Below are 11,867 nucleotides of genomic sequence, written 5' to 3'. Positions count from 1 at the left end.
AGTTTCTGTTCTTAGCTGACAGGTATGACACCCAGTGTGGTTTTCTGTTGCTACAGGCCATCTGCTTCAAGCTTTGATATGCTGTCTTATGCTCTTCTGCATATACTGGTTTTAATAAGTGGTTATTTAAATCACTGATGCCTTTCTATACTCCTCTGACCTCTGGCATCAAAAGGCATTTTTGTCCAAAAAATTGTTAGTCCAAAAACTGGATATTTTCTCTTTTTTGGACCATTCTCAGAAGAACCTGTGTGGCACCAACAGCAATCACTTAAATGACCGTTTGTCTTATAAACCTATACTTTAGTCACAAAAGAACAAAGAAGATATAAAAAGATTAGAGTGAAAAAAATATACAATTTTAAGAAAAATAAGGACATGTTTGAATTTGATGACTGGAGTACATCTCAAAAAAGTTGAGAAGAGGACCATGTTTACCACAGCGTACTGTCCCCTTTTCTTTTAACAAAAGTCCAAAAATATCTGGGAACTGAAGAGGAATCTTGTCCTCTTCTTGTATGACATAGGAGTTTAGTTGCTTAACAGTCCTTTGCTGTATTTTTCATGTCACCATGCATCAGATATTTTCAAATGGTGAATGTAGTGCTGCCTGAGGAACCAAAGACCATAGACATGCAGAACTGACCTCACTAGTCAAAAGAGGTTTCTCCAGAATCCAAGAATCCTTTGATGATTTTTGGATTGAAGATAATAAGATATTCAAAGTCTTCACAGTTTGTAGATGCCGATTTTGCAGAATGACGAACCTCTGACAGTCCTAATTTCTGAGAAATTCTTCCTCCCACAGATGTTCTTTTTTTATAGTCAGTCATGGTACTGGCCTGTTGCCAATTAACCTAATTAGCTGCAAAATGTCCCTCCAGCTGTTTCATTTCTTTTGTTGCCCCCATAGCAACTGTCTTTTTTTATACATGTGCAGCTCAAATTCAAAATGAGCTAATAATTTTCATAAAATAGTAAAATGTATCTTTTCTATTCTATTGTGAAGCAAATCTGGATTTATGTGACCTGCAAAACATTGCACTCCGCTTTTATTTGCATTTTACATTTTACTGTAGCTTAAAACAGGTTATGCACAGTTTCTGATATATTTAAAGTAGCTAGAGGTGCTTTGTGAAGCAAACATATTTGTAGAGATCTGCATATCCTCATCTTATGGTCACCAGGGTCATTGCATAATGCACAAACAAACTCATATTTACATTTTTTTCTGTTATTGCTGTGGAACTGAATAAAAGTCTTTCACATATGTCACAATTTGCTACACTGAAAAGAATGAATTCCTCTCTGATGGCTGAAACAACTTTTTATACAAAGAAATAAATATGAAAAGAATGAACCTTATCAAGGGCAGAAGCCCTTTACTGTGCACTAATCAAACAGAAGGACGGAATGAAAAAAGACAAAAAATCTTAGACATTTATTTTGCTGTGCCAGTTTGTCATCAAGGTCCCATACCACCATTGTGTTGAGATTACTGAAGAGAGACGTACTCTTACTACAATAAAACTACAAAGAAGTGCACATTTATGGATTATAAGCACTTAAATCCATTGGTTATGAGTCATATAGGATTTCAGACACAGACACACAACCTGCACACATTGTAGAGCTTCCACACAGGATATGAAACCAACTGATATAAGCAGACTTAACAGATAAGGTGGTACTGTCCCTCTGGCTAATGACAAAAGTAAGCATATGGTTCATCAACAAATATTAAATCACAAATATAATTTCTATATTAGTTGTTACACAGGGAAATTTTAATGGCATCATCAGTCCTAGCTACCTGCATCTAGCTACCAAAAGTTATTGGTATAGACCAATAAAAAACATTTACTTATGAGGTTGTTGTCAGATTTTACTATTTGGCTTTAAAGTGTTTAATGGTTAAATAATTTAGAGCTTTATTATTTACAGAAAACATCTGCTCTTAGCTGGGAGCTTATTTTAGCAAGATTTGCACACTGCGGCACCAAAACTATGAGCTAACAGAGACTAAAAAGCTCTATAGTGCCTGTTGTTGACTGATAATTCTCTGTGGATTTGTCACAATGAGCAGTGCCTCTCAGAACGCAGGATTTAGTTTTATAATAAATATTACCAAACAGCTGTGCTTTAGGTTAATTGCGACAGCAGCTGTGTAGTCTAACAATATCTATTGCTTCTATTAACACTGTGGACCTTATGAATAAACATAGAATATGTGTGCAGTGTTTTAGTCTACTGCTCTCAGATGAGCTCAAGTATGTGTCTGGGATGTTTTGATCGAGGGATATATGCATTTGTGACTTTCACTTCAGGGTAAACGTAGATATAAGATTAATCCAGTGTTTGATCAGGGTGTCAACCTATAGGCACCTAAAATAGCCCCAATTTTCTTATTACCACACACATCTAATTACTATACAATGGTGTATGTGTATACGCACATGATAGATGTAGAGGACATTGTGTCGTCACCCAGGGTAAACACTGAATGAGTCATGCCTTGCCTCAGGTGGATTTCATTAACGGGTGAATAGCATCTATCTTTATCTTAACAATTTCTAAAACAAGATGCAGAGACAAGGAAGAAGAAGGATGAATGAAGCAAGGCTTACTGATGATATCAAATACGGCAACGTGGCAACTGAAAATTGTGCAGACGCCATAATGAAGACATTATGAAAAAAGTGATAAAGGGAAAGATCCAAGAGATAATGAAAAGCTGGCATCAGGGGTGTTTTGTCCAGATTTTCATAAAACAGAACACCCCCTCCTTCCATCTTTCATCCCCATGGTGACGTGTTTATGTGTGTGGGCAGACACTGAGGAGAGAGAGGGCAAAGCTGAGGAAAACCATTAACGGAAGGAAATAAAGAGAGTGCAGAAGAGCAGACTGGTCAATTCCCCAAGGTAGGGGTGGTAAATTATTTTTTCCCCTCTCTGACAGAGCACTTATAACAATAGCAGTAGTAGATACACTGAATATTGTCTACCCCATACACAAAGACATACACACCCTGGAGATAGCTTATCATCTGCATTTTTATTTAATTACAACAAGTTCTAGAGAAATGTTGGAATGCTTCACCCACCCTGATATTAAAAATGATATTCCTCTGAGCCATCTCTGTTTTTTCGCACTTGGCTGCGTTTACAAGGCTCAGTTTACAACTTAATTACATCTTGGTCTCCGTGAGATTACATGTGACAGGACATGCTCCACATGCGAGTCATACTTACCCATATGCTTGCAACAATTGCTCTCACAGTCAATCTCCCATGGACACTCATAAGCTGGAATGTAATTGAATCATTTATTGAATCCTGAAATGTTATATTTCCTGAGCCTGCATGGAGAGCTGCTATCTGTATGCTCATTCATTGATTGCAACCCAAGGAAACAATGATGAAAGGAAGTAGGAGGACCAGCCTTTCTGTGTGGAAAGCAGAAAAGTAAACACCGCTGTAGAAACAGCCCATTATACATAACCGAAACATCTTTGTATCGATTTTTGAGATGACGGTGATTCAAATGCATTAAAGTAATTACAAGTAATAATTGTCATCTTCATTTTCATGATTAAAGTTGATTAATGAGTAATGTTTGCTTCTAACATATGTTTAGAAGCTTCTCGTGCTAAACACACACACACACGGTTGCCGTGGTTACCAAACACCACACAAGCATACATTAGTATAATTGCCTCGATAATAACACCCAAACCGAAATGTCAAGAACTCATCAGCATTAGAAAATGAGGCCATGGGCTTCATGGAGATACAAGGTTTTTTTAATCCAGCAGCTCTGAGCTCATTTTAGAAACATGCAACTCACGAGCTACCTCTGTGACAAGAGATGTGAGATATCTTCACCTGGGAGATGTACAAAGCACATTGATAATGTGAATGTGTGTGTGAGTGACACTGTGATATGTGGAAGATGAGGAGACAGGGGAAGGGAATTGAGAAGAATTTCATACAGTGAAACAATGGGATAAAATTATCATCCATTTCAAATATTCGATAGCATTTTAGGTATGTCCTGTGCGTGCTTCTTTTAAAAGAGGACACTAGCTGGGATCCTTATATTTTCTTGCTATCCATGCATCAGGACAAAAAAGATTGTCCCTTACACTTTAATGCTTGCTAGTGTTCTTGAAAATTGTGAACAGGTCAGCAGTTTCCTGTTTGTATTGGGAGACATTTGTCACAATAAATTGCACTGTTGAAGCCAACTGAATGAAACCACAATATGCTGTTAATCATCGCTGAAATAAGTAATACGTGCACAGCCAAATAGGCATACAGCGCACAGACACCAATCGATACACATCCACAGTTATAAATCTAAACTTGGTGCACTGCACAATTAGGCTGGTTCGAGTCCAGCTACACAGAGTTGTTTGTCAATTCCTGCTGAGCTGCCGAAGCTGTTTATTAAGTGTGTGTTCTTTTTTGTGGGTGCATGTGCATTGTGAGTGCATGGCTGCTGGGTCGAAGCAGCCGGGGGAGGCCATCGATAATGACCCCATGTGTGGAGCTCACACCTGTGGGAACAGCCAACCTCAAAAGCGCTGTAAAGGATCATGGCACAGGAGCCGCCATGCCTCAAAGAGACTCCAGAAACCATGGCATTAACTGACAGCGCTGCCAATTAGTGGTGTGAACCCTCTGGGTTTTGCCTTTTGCAGACCAAGTTTGTGTAAAATTGCATTTGCACAGAGATAACAAGGTTTGTTTAAATGTTGGTTTAGAGGAGGTGACCATGCGGCACAACACAATGAAAAGCACACTCTTTAAGAAGTCATGGAAAAGGTATGTTAAGATTTTTGGTAATGACTTCTGCAGCAAAACTTTTTTACTATCATATTCTGATCAAAAACCAAGCTGACTAATATGGGGAGTTCATCAGTTTGTCTATAATACCATCTGCATATGGTACTACTTAAAAATACATTTGTTTTAAAGTGCCACTGAAAGTGCCCTTAATGGAGTGTTAAACTTTTGGCCACTGTGCTTTGGAAACTTTTGCCTTCTTCAAAGAGCTAGTTTAAAAAAATGCCTGCATGTTAAATATAGAGCTGGAGGAAGAGGACCATTTAGCGTTTACTCCTCCTAGTTCTAAACTTAATTAATGTAAGTTTAGAATATCATAAAGCTCAATTTTATCATATAGCTTACACCAACAACCTATTGTTGGTTTGGCCTGCTGTTTTCTGTCAAAGATCTCAAGTAATGTTTATTCAGCATCAGATTAGGAAGGTCGATTTTTTATCATATTATCAGCTTTGTTGTGTTTCATTGTAGAATGAAAGACTAAATTTATCTCCATGTATTGAAATTTAATGAGGCAAACTTGGCTGGCTGCAGACTGAAGAGGATAAGAAACACTCCAAAAAAGACAGGACTGCAGTGTCCTCAAAGCTTCTTCAAAGCCAAAGTGTTCAAAAATATATAAAAACATATCTGTTTAGTCTTTTCCTCCTTTTCAGCTCCCCCGCTCTGTCTGTGTTGCTCTCTTCATGGTGTATCCTCTCCTTTATATCTCGTATTCCTTCTGTTTTAGCTTTCTCAACTCATCACATTCCGTTCCTCTAATTTTCACTTCACTTTTTCACTCTTTAAGTTTTTTTTCTTGAATCCTCCCTCTTCTTAGCTCTCCTCCATCCAAAGGGAGTAAGAGGACTACTTCTTAAGAATTTGTTGAATAATACATGCCTGTTCGAGCACAGTAGAGCTGAGGAGGCTGACATGGATGGAAGAGAGACTATTGAGCTGGATATAGAGTTTTTATAACGTGTGACTATGGAGCATTTATTATGTTGAGAAATGAGCAGACAGGTTCATTACAGGGCGAAATTATAAGATTTGATAAATCTTTTAGGTTCTTCCTGGCAAAAGTGAAAATGTGTAAAAGCACATGTTTATTTTTTAGATGTTTTTAATGAGCATACAGACTTTTTCATAAACATGTTAACAGCCAGTTCAATGTGTTGATGGTTAAACCTCACTTCAAATATGTATAAGCAAAGATATTGACTCTTATCTGAGATTTGAGGAAGCAGGACGTGTTTGTGGTCTGTCCATTCCTGCAGAGTCAGATCTGTCAGACATAAAGGGTCACTCCTGCCCTGTAGCCCAGTGACCCCATCAGACAGTGTTGAATTATGGGTAGTGGCACTTAGGTCTCACAGCTGTCTCACCGCTTTGGGCACAGTGATAGTGAGTCATCTCTCTCTACCTCTCTCTCTTTCTCCCAAACACACACACACACACACACACACACACACACACACACACACACACACACACACACACACACACAGCAGCAGCTGGACTGCAGAGTCGCTGACATTTAAAAGTGAGGGAAAAAGCAATGAGTGGGAGCTGGAAAAAAACAGAGCTGCAGCCATGATGGTAACAAACACATCAGAGCACCAAAGACTAGAATAGTCATAGATTTGGCCTACTTGTGTTTAAAGCGAGTGTGTGCTTTTTGGCCTGTACTTATTCTCTTTGCTACAGCATGTTTTTTTTATGTGAATTTTCAAAACATTTACAAGAATTTTAGTCATTCAATCTGCTTTAGAGATTAAAACATCACACTAAATGAAAGCAAATTAAACAATTACACTTTAAAATGACATTTAAGGTGTATTAAAACAACATTCCATTATTTGCAGATACTCTTGAATTTTAGTGCAGTCAGGAAATGCCTGTGGGAATAAATATGATTTCACCTGAGATATGAAAATCAGTAGTGAAGCTGAAATGTCTGAGATGGCCTTTAGAGAAAGTTTGAAAGCTAGTTTGGATTGAAGACCTACTAAGAGCTGCTTCTCCACTGACCTAAGCAAGTGATAAAAACGCAATAGGTCTAACAGATAAGCCATATTCAATCAATTCAAACACTCAAAAACAAGATTTTAGGTTGAGGTGGATATGATTTACACACAGTCTCTTAGCCTAGAGCAGGGGTGGGCAACTCCAGGCCTCGAGTGCAGCTGTCCTGCAGGTTTTAGATGTGTCCTTGATCCAACACGGCTGATTCAAATGGCTAAATGACCTCCTCAACATGTCTTGAAGTTCTCCAGAGGCCTGGTAATGAACTAATCATTTGATTCAGGTGTGCTGACCCAGGGTGAGATCTAAAACCTGCAGGACACCGGCCCTCGGGGCCTGGAGTTGCCCACCCTTGGCCTAGAGGTTAGGTGGCACGTCTCTTGCTATATATCTGCATTTTTATCTTGAAATGAAATAGGAATAACATTAGATATTTTCAACTAAAACCTAAACGTGAGAAAACACTTACTTTCATTTAGAAACTAAAAAGATTGATGAATGGCTAGATTAGACTTGACCGCGCAGAAGCTAAAATTATACAGGAAATGTCTTCAGCTGTAATCTTGTAGTCAAGTAGGTCAAATGAATCGACATCACAAACAACAGGGGGCACTGGTGCGTATAATTCTTTGAGATGGGGTTGTTGACATGAGTGTGAGTTAATTGCCAGCACATAATATTTTTCTATTTTAATAGCTGTTCTCTAAACAGATCAAATCTTTAAGGATATTTTTTTTCTTTTTCAGTTTTGGATCCTTGTCCTTTTATTGAGTCACCCAATTTTACTTTAAATTTATGTTTTGGGTGTTTTAGTTTATGTTTGAGTATTATTTTACATCTTAGCCTAATCAGCTCGGACTCTTCCTTTGTCAAAGGGTCTGTTATCTACCCTTCTGTTTTGCCTGGCTCATGGCGATGTTCTTTTTGGGGGATTTTGAACTCCCCCAAATCAACCACAATAAAGACTCTTTTCATTGGATCCTGTTCACGTCCATGTTATGATAGAAACTAATAAGCTATACAAAAACAAAAAAATGATTAAAAATCAAAAACTAAACTGAAATAAGGAAACTGACCTACTGTCTGAAATCTAAACAAGGCATTTTTAATACAACAGTGCAAATAACTAATGAAAAATAAATTACAGTAATGTTTTGCAGTTTGTTTTACTCTTGTCTCTACGACGTTTGGTGCGAACACCACTTTACACCACCACATCTCATCTATCTGTTTGCAAAATTGCTAAAAAATTACAAGTTATCTGGATCTGGATCCAGGAATATTTGCAAGTATTCTTTACTGTTGCGAGATGTTGCAAGATACATTTTATGAAAATATGTTTATTTTATTTATTTATTTTTCCTTGTTATTCTTTTAAGAGCAGTTTTTTCAGCTGAGAACAATCTCCAGACTAAAATATTTCTTAAAATCATGTTTTTTTTTCAAGCCTTGAATAGTCTTGAACATGTATATGTTGTATCCATACAACGTAAAGATTAATAAGACCTGCTTCCCACTCAGTATTGCCCACCTTACTTAATGTCCTGGCAGCAACAGAGAGCTTTGTTTGTTAGTTTTTTCTAAAAACATATATGTTGGCATATCTGTAAAGAAATATTGCTGATAAACAAGTGTTAAGGTCTGTGTCGGGTTAATGGCTGCTGAAATTGGTTATTCACTGGCAATGTTGATGTTGCATAGGAAGTCAAATACACAGCCTTTGTCTCTCTTTCTCCTCAACATACTCAAATACACACAATGACATAAACAGGCTATCTATGGCAAACAACATAGCCATCTGTTGAATATTTGATCAGAGACCAGCGCAGCCTTAATAATTTAGCAACAGGCCTTTGCATGACTCTCACTGCTAGTGAATGTTGGGTCCACTTGGCACACTAGGAATCAATTCTGCCACTTGACTAGAAACTATTCAACAGCTGTCTAAATCTGATATCATTATATTTTACAGGCATGCCTGAATACCACCTGCTTTACATTATGGAAGATGATTTATTGCTGCAGATGTGTTTGGTAGTTTCATGATATACTGATAATCCGCTCAATGAAATTATAAAGTACTAAAACCGGCATGAAAATATTAAACCTATTTAAGCTCTCTGTACTAATTTTGGAACTAAAAAAGGGTAATTCCTGTAGTCTTAAAAGCAAATATTTTCTTAGTGAGTTGAAGTTTTTTCTTTCATACATACTGTAGTGATAATCCTTGTGTCATGGCTGGATCAGTTTAAGTCACGGGGGGGTAGTGGACTGCAACGGTGATGTCCGGTCAGCTTGGTGTCTTGGCCGGTCAGGAAATAAACCGGATGAATAATACACAGTGTCGACGGTCACATGTCGTGCAGCGGGCTCCTGAATGATTTAAAGCTTTTTACATCATCAGCCTCACCCTCCCTCCCGCTCTGTCTGCCGCTGATGCACCGCGCAGCCCGGAGATGCTGCTGCTGATGCTGGTGACCGACTGCAGCATCCGACATGGGTATCCTCTAATCCGGCCGTGCCACAGTGAGTGTTTTTCCTTCGCTTTTCTCCCCTTTGTTCTCCTTGCCATCGTGTTATCTTAAACTTGATCACCTTCCACCCTCCTCCTTCGTTTATCACCTATCCACCCCTCCTCTTCACCCACCCTTTTTTGTTGTCTTCCTTTGTGCAGTTTTTTCACGAGTGATGGCGCATTATAACGTGGCGGAAACCGTGCGTCTTTCCTATAGGGAGTGTGTTTATGATTTCGCGGAGTGGACGGAATGGTCGGTCAATGGTCCCGTCCTGTCACCTTAACGGTGAGCGTTAGAAACAAGGGGGGAGGCAGAGTTTAGGGCGGGTATCGCTTCTCCCAGCGGACTAGAGCTGCAGGAGGCTATGCTTGGAGGGTCGAGAGGAGGACAGGGCAAGACAAAGTGGCGACTTGGACCCAAATGAAAGAGGGTGGGTTCTTTAATTGAGAACATTTGCAGTTTTTAGTATGTATGCGGTTATTACCTAGACTGTTGGCTCAGTGGGTGTGTCGGAGAAAGAAAAGATTACATAATTAGAGTTAGACTTGATCTTTATGATCAGGGCAGGGTAGGAAAAATAAAGCTGGACATGTGGATATTCTATCTATCTATCTATCTATCTATCTATCTATCTATCTATCTATCTATCTATCTATCTATCTATCTATCTATCTATCTATCTATCTATCTATCTATCTATCTATCTATCTATCTATCTATCTATCCGTCTGTCTGTCTGTCTGTCTGTCCAGTAAAGCAAACTACTATGTTACTTGATTCATGTGTGTGTCTGTGAGGACAAGAGGACTAAAGCTTCAACCAGTTCAACTAGGCTAATCCCTAATGACATGGCCAGATCTCTCTCTCTCTCTCTCTCTCTCTCTCTTTCTCATTCTTTCTCTCTCATTTGCCATAAGGCCTTGTCTCATTTTTCTGCTCTTAATTCTTTAAAAAACACACTTGTGGTGTCGTGCTGTCCATGGTGCTGAAAGCAGTCGTCTGCAGATGGCTTGCTAATACGCTGAAGCTTGATGGCCCTGTCATCGCTCAACAGGTGCCTTTTACTGCTACAGCTACACAGAAATAAGAGAAGTTGATTTCAGTTGTAACTCTGTCATTTAAAACGGGTGTTGTGATTGCATGCACTCTGAGTTTTTCTCTGAAATGGCATGCTCCTGACACAGAAGCAATTAATTTGCCAACATGGAATTATGCAATTCAAAGGGCAGTGGGCATTGCAAAATTACTGCTTTTTAACACACATTATTTTACAGATTTTTGGGTTTGTGATACTGCTCTGAATTTCAGGATGTATCAATAAGCAAAAAATCTTGGGATGATTACCATAGAATCAAGCAGTAAAAATGTATAAATATTAATATCTGATCAATATTAATGCTTAATAATAAAGTATTAATAATAATTAATACTTTATTATTTCAAACAGAAAAATCTATGCTGGACAGGCAGTAAACGTTCAGAAGCTCCTAGCATTTAAGTCAAAAGCAGTCCATCCAAACCATTGAATGGACATCCGATAGGAAAATGAAAACCATGGTGATGCTGATGATTGAGTTGGTGAAAACAACAATAAGAAGTAGAAGCAGAATATTATATAACAGACCAATTTAGCAACTGCACTATGTCTGTCTGCATATCCCTCACACACTCTGTCAAACAGCCTCCAGGATATCCAGGTCTCACATTGGAGGATGAAGTCACATGTAGAGACACACCATAAGCTTGAGGGGCAGTCGTTCCTTGCTTAAGGGCACTTTAGCAGTAACAAAGGTCAAGAGTGGGGCATCTGCACCCCCCTCCTTTTATATTTCTTTTGCACTGGCTGAATATTATCATGTTGAAGAGATGTATTGAAATTGCAGCTGAATGAAGAGGATAAGGCACAACTCATTTGTTGGTGACGTTTATTGAGCATTTCTGTCTTTAGCTGTCTTCACAATTTAACTCCAGACAGTGTTAGAAGAATCACAGGACACAGCAGGAGGCTGTCTGCTTCAGATGTGTTCTCACTACTGGAAATAAAATGTTTAGGGTTGGGATGCACTTGCAGGAAGAAGGATATAAGATGGCTATTACTTGGCTCTGATTTCACTGGACTATTGTCTTCATCGATCTCATATTGGCACAATAAACTTGAAACAGATTTGTACTAGCGAGCTGACATGTCAAAGACTGCTTGATTACTAATACGACTGCTCTGTACATGTGCATTCTCATGCATACGTTGGATAATGTTTAGAGAAGTCGATATCTACAGTGCACATGTGATAATAGCTTTTATTAGATAACAATATTGGAGATGTGGCAAAGAAGGGGTAGAAAAATGGTTCCTTCAATGCAGTAAAGTAGTACGTTTAATAAGTGTTTAAAATATTTTGTATATTATTGTTTACTTATCTATTTATTTTGTCAGCCTTTAATGTATCTGCTTGTAATAATGCTAATCTAATGAAAACACTTTTTTGATGCCACATC

At 38.4% G+C, this 11,867-nt stretch overlaps 1 protein-coding gene across 2 annotated transcripts in view; it reads left to right on the top strand.

Annotated features, from left to right (window-relative positions):
- The first annotated feature begins 7,082 nt into the window (after positions 1 to 7,082).
- Positions 7,083 to 11,867, top strand: part of slc7a14a (solute carrier family 7 member 14a) — a 28,204-nt gene continuing 23,419 nt past the window's right edge. Inside the window, exons 1-2 of one of the 2 annotated variants that reach the window (XM_082517077.1) lie at positions 7,083 to 7,218; positions 9,260 to 9,381. The gene's annotated coding sequence lies outside the window, so the exon portion shown is untranslated. Of the gene's footprint in view, positions 7,219 to 9,206; positions 9,382 to 11,867 lie in introns of those variants that run through there. The other variant, XR_014273304.1, reaches the window with a different exon arrangement.

The sequence above is a fragment of the Aulonocara stuartgranti genome (assembly GCF_965226115.1).
Source record: "Aulonocara stuartgranti genome assembly, chromosome: 19".
NCBI classification, from domain to species: Eukaryota; Metazoa; Chordata; class Actinopteri; order Cichliformes; family Cichlidae; genus Aulonocara; species Aulonocara stuartgranti.
Note: the sequence above shows the minus strand (reverse complement) of the source record. Positions and strands in the feature narration are given on the sequence as shown.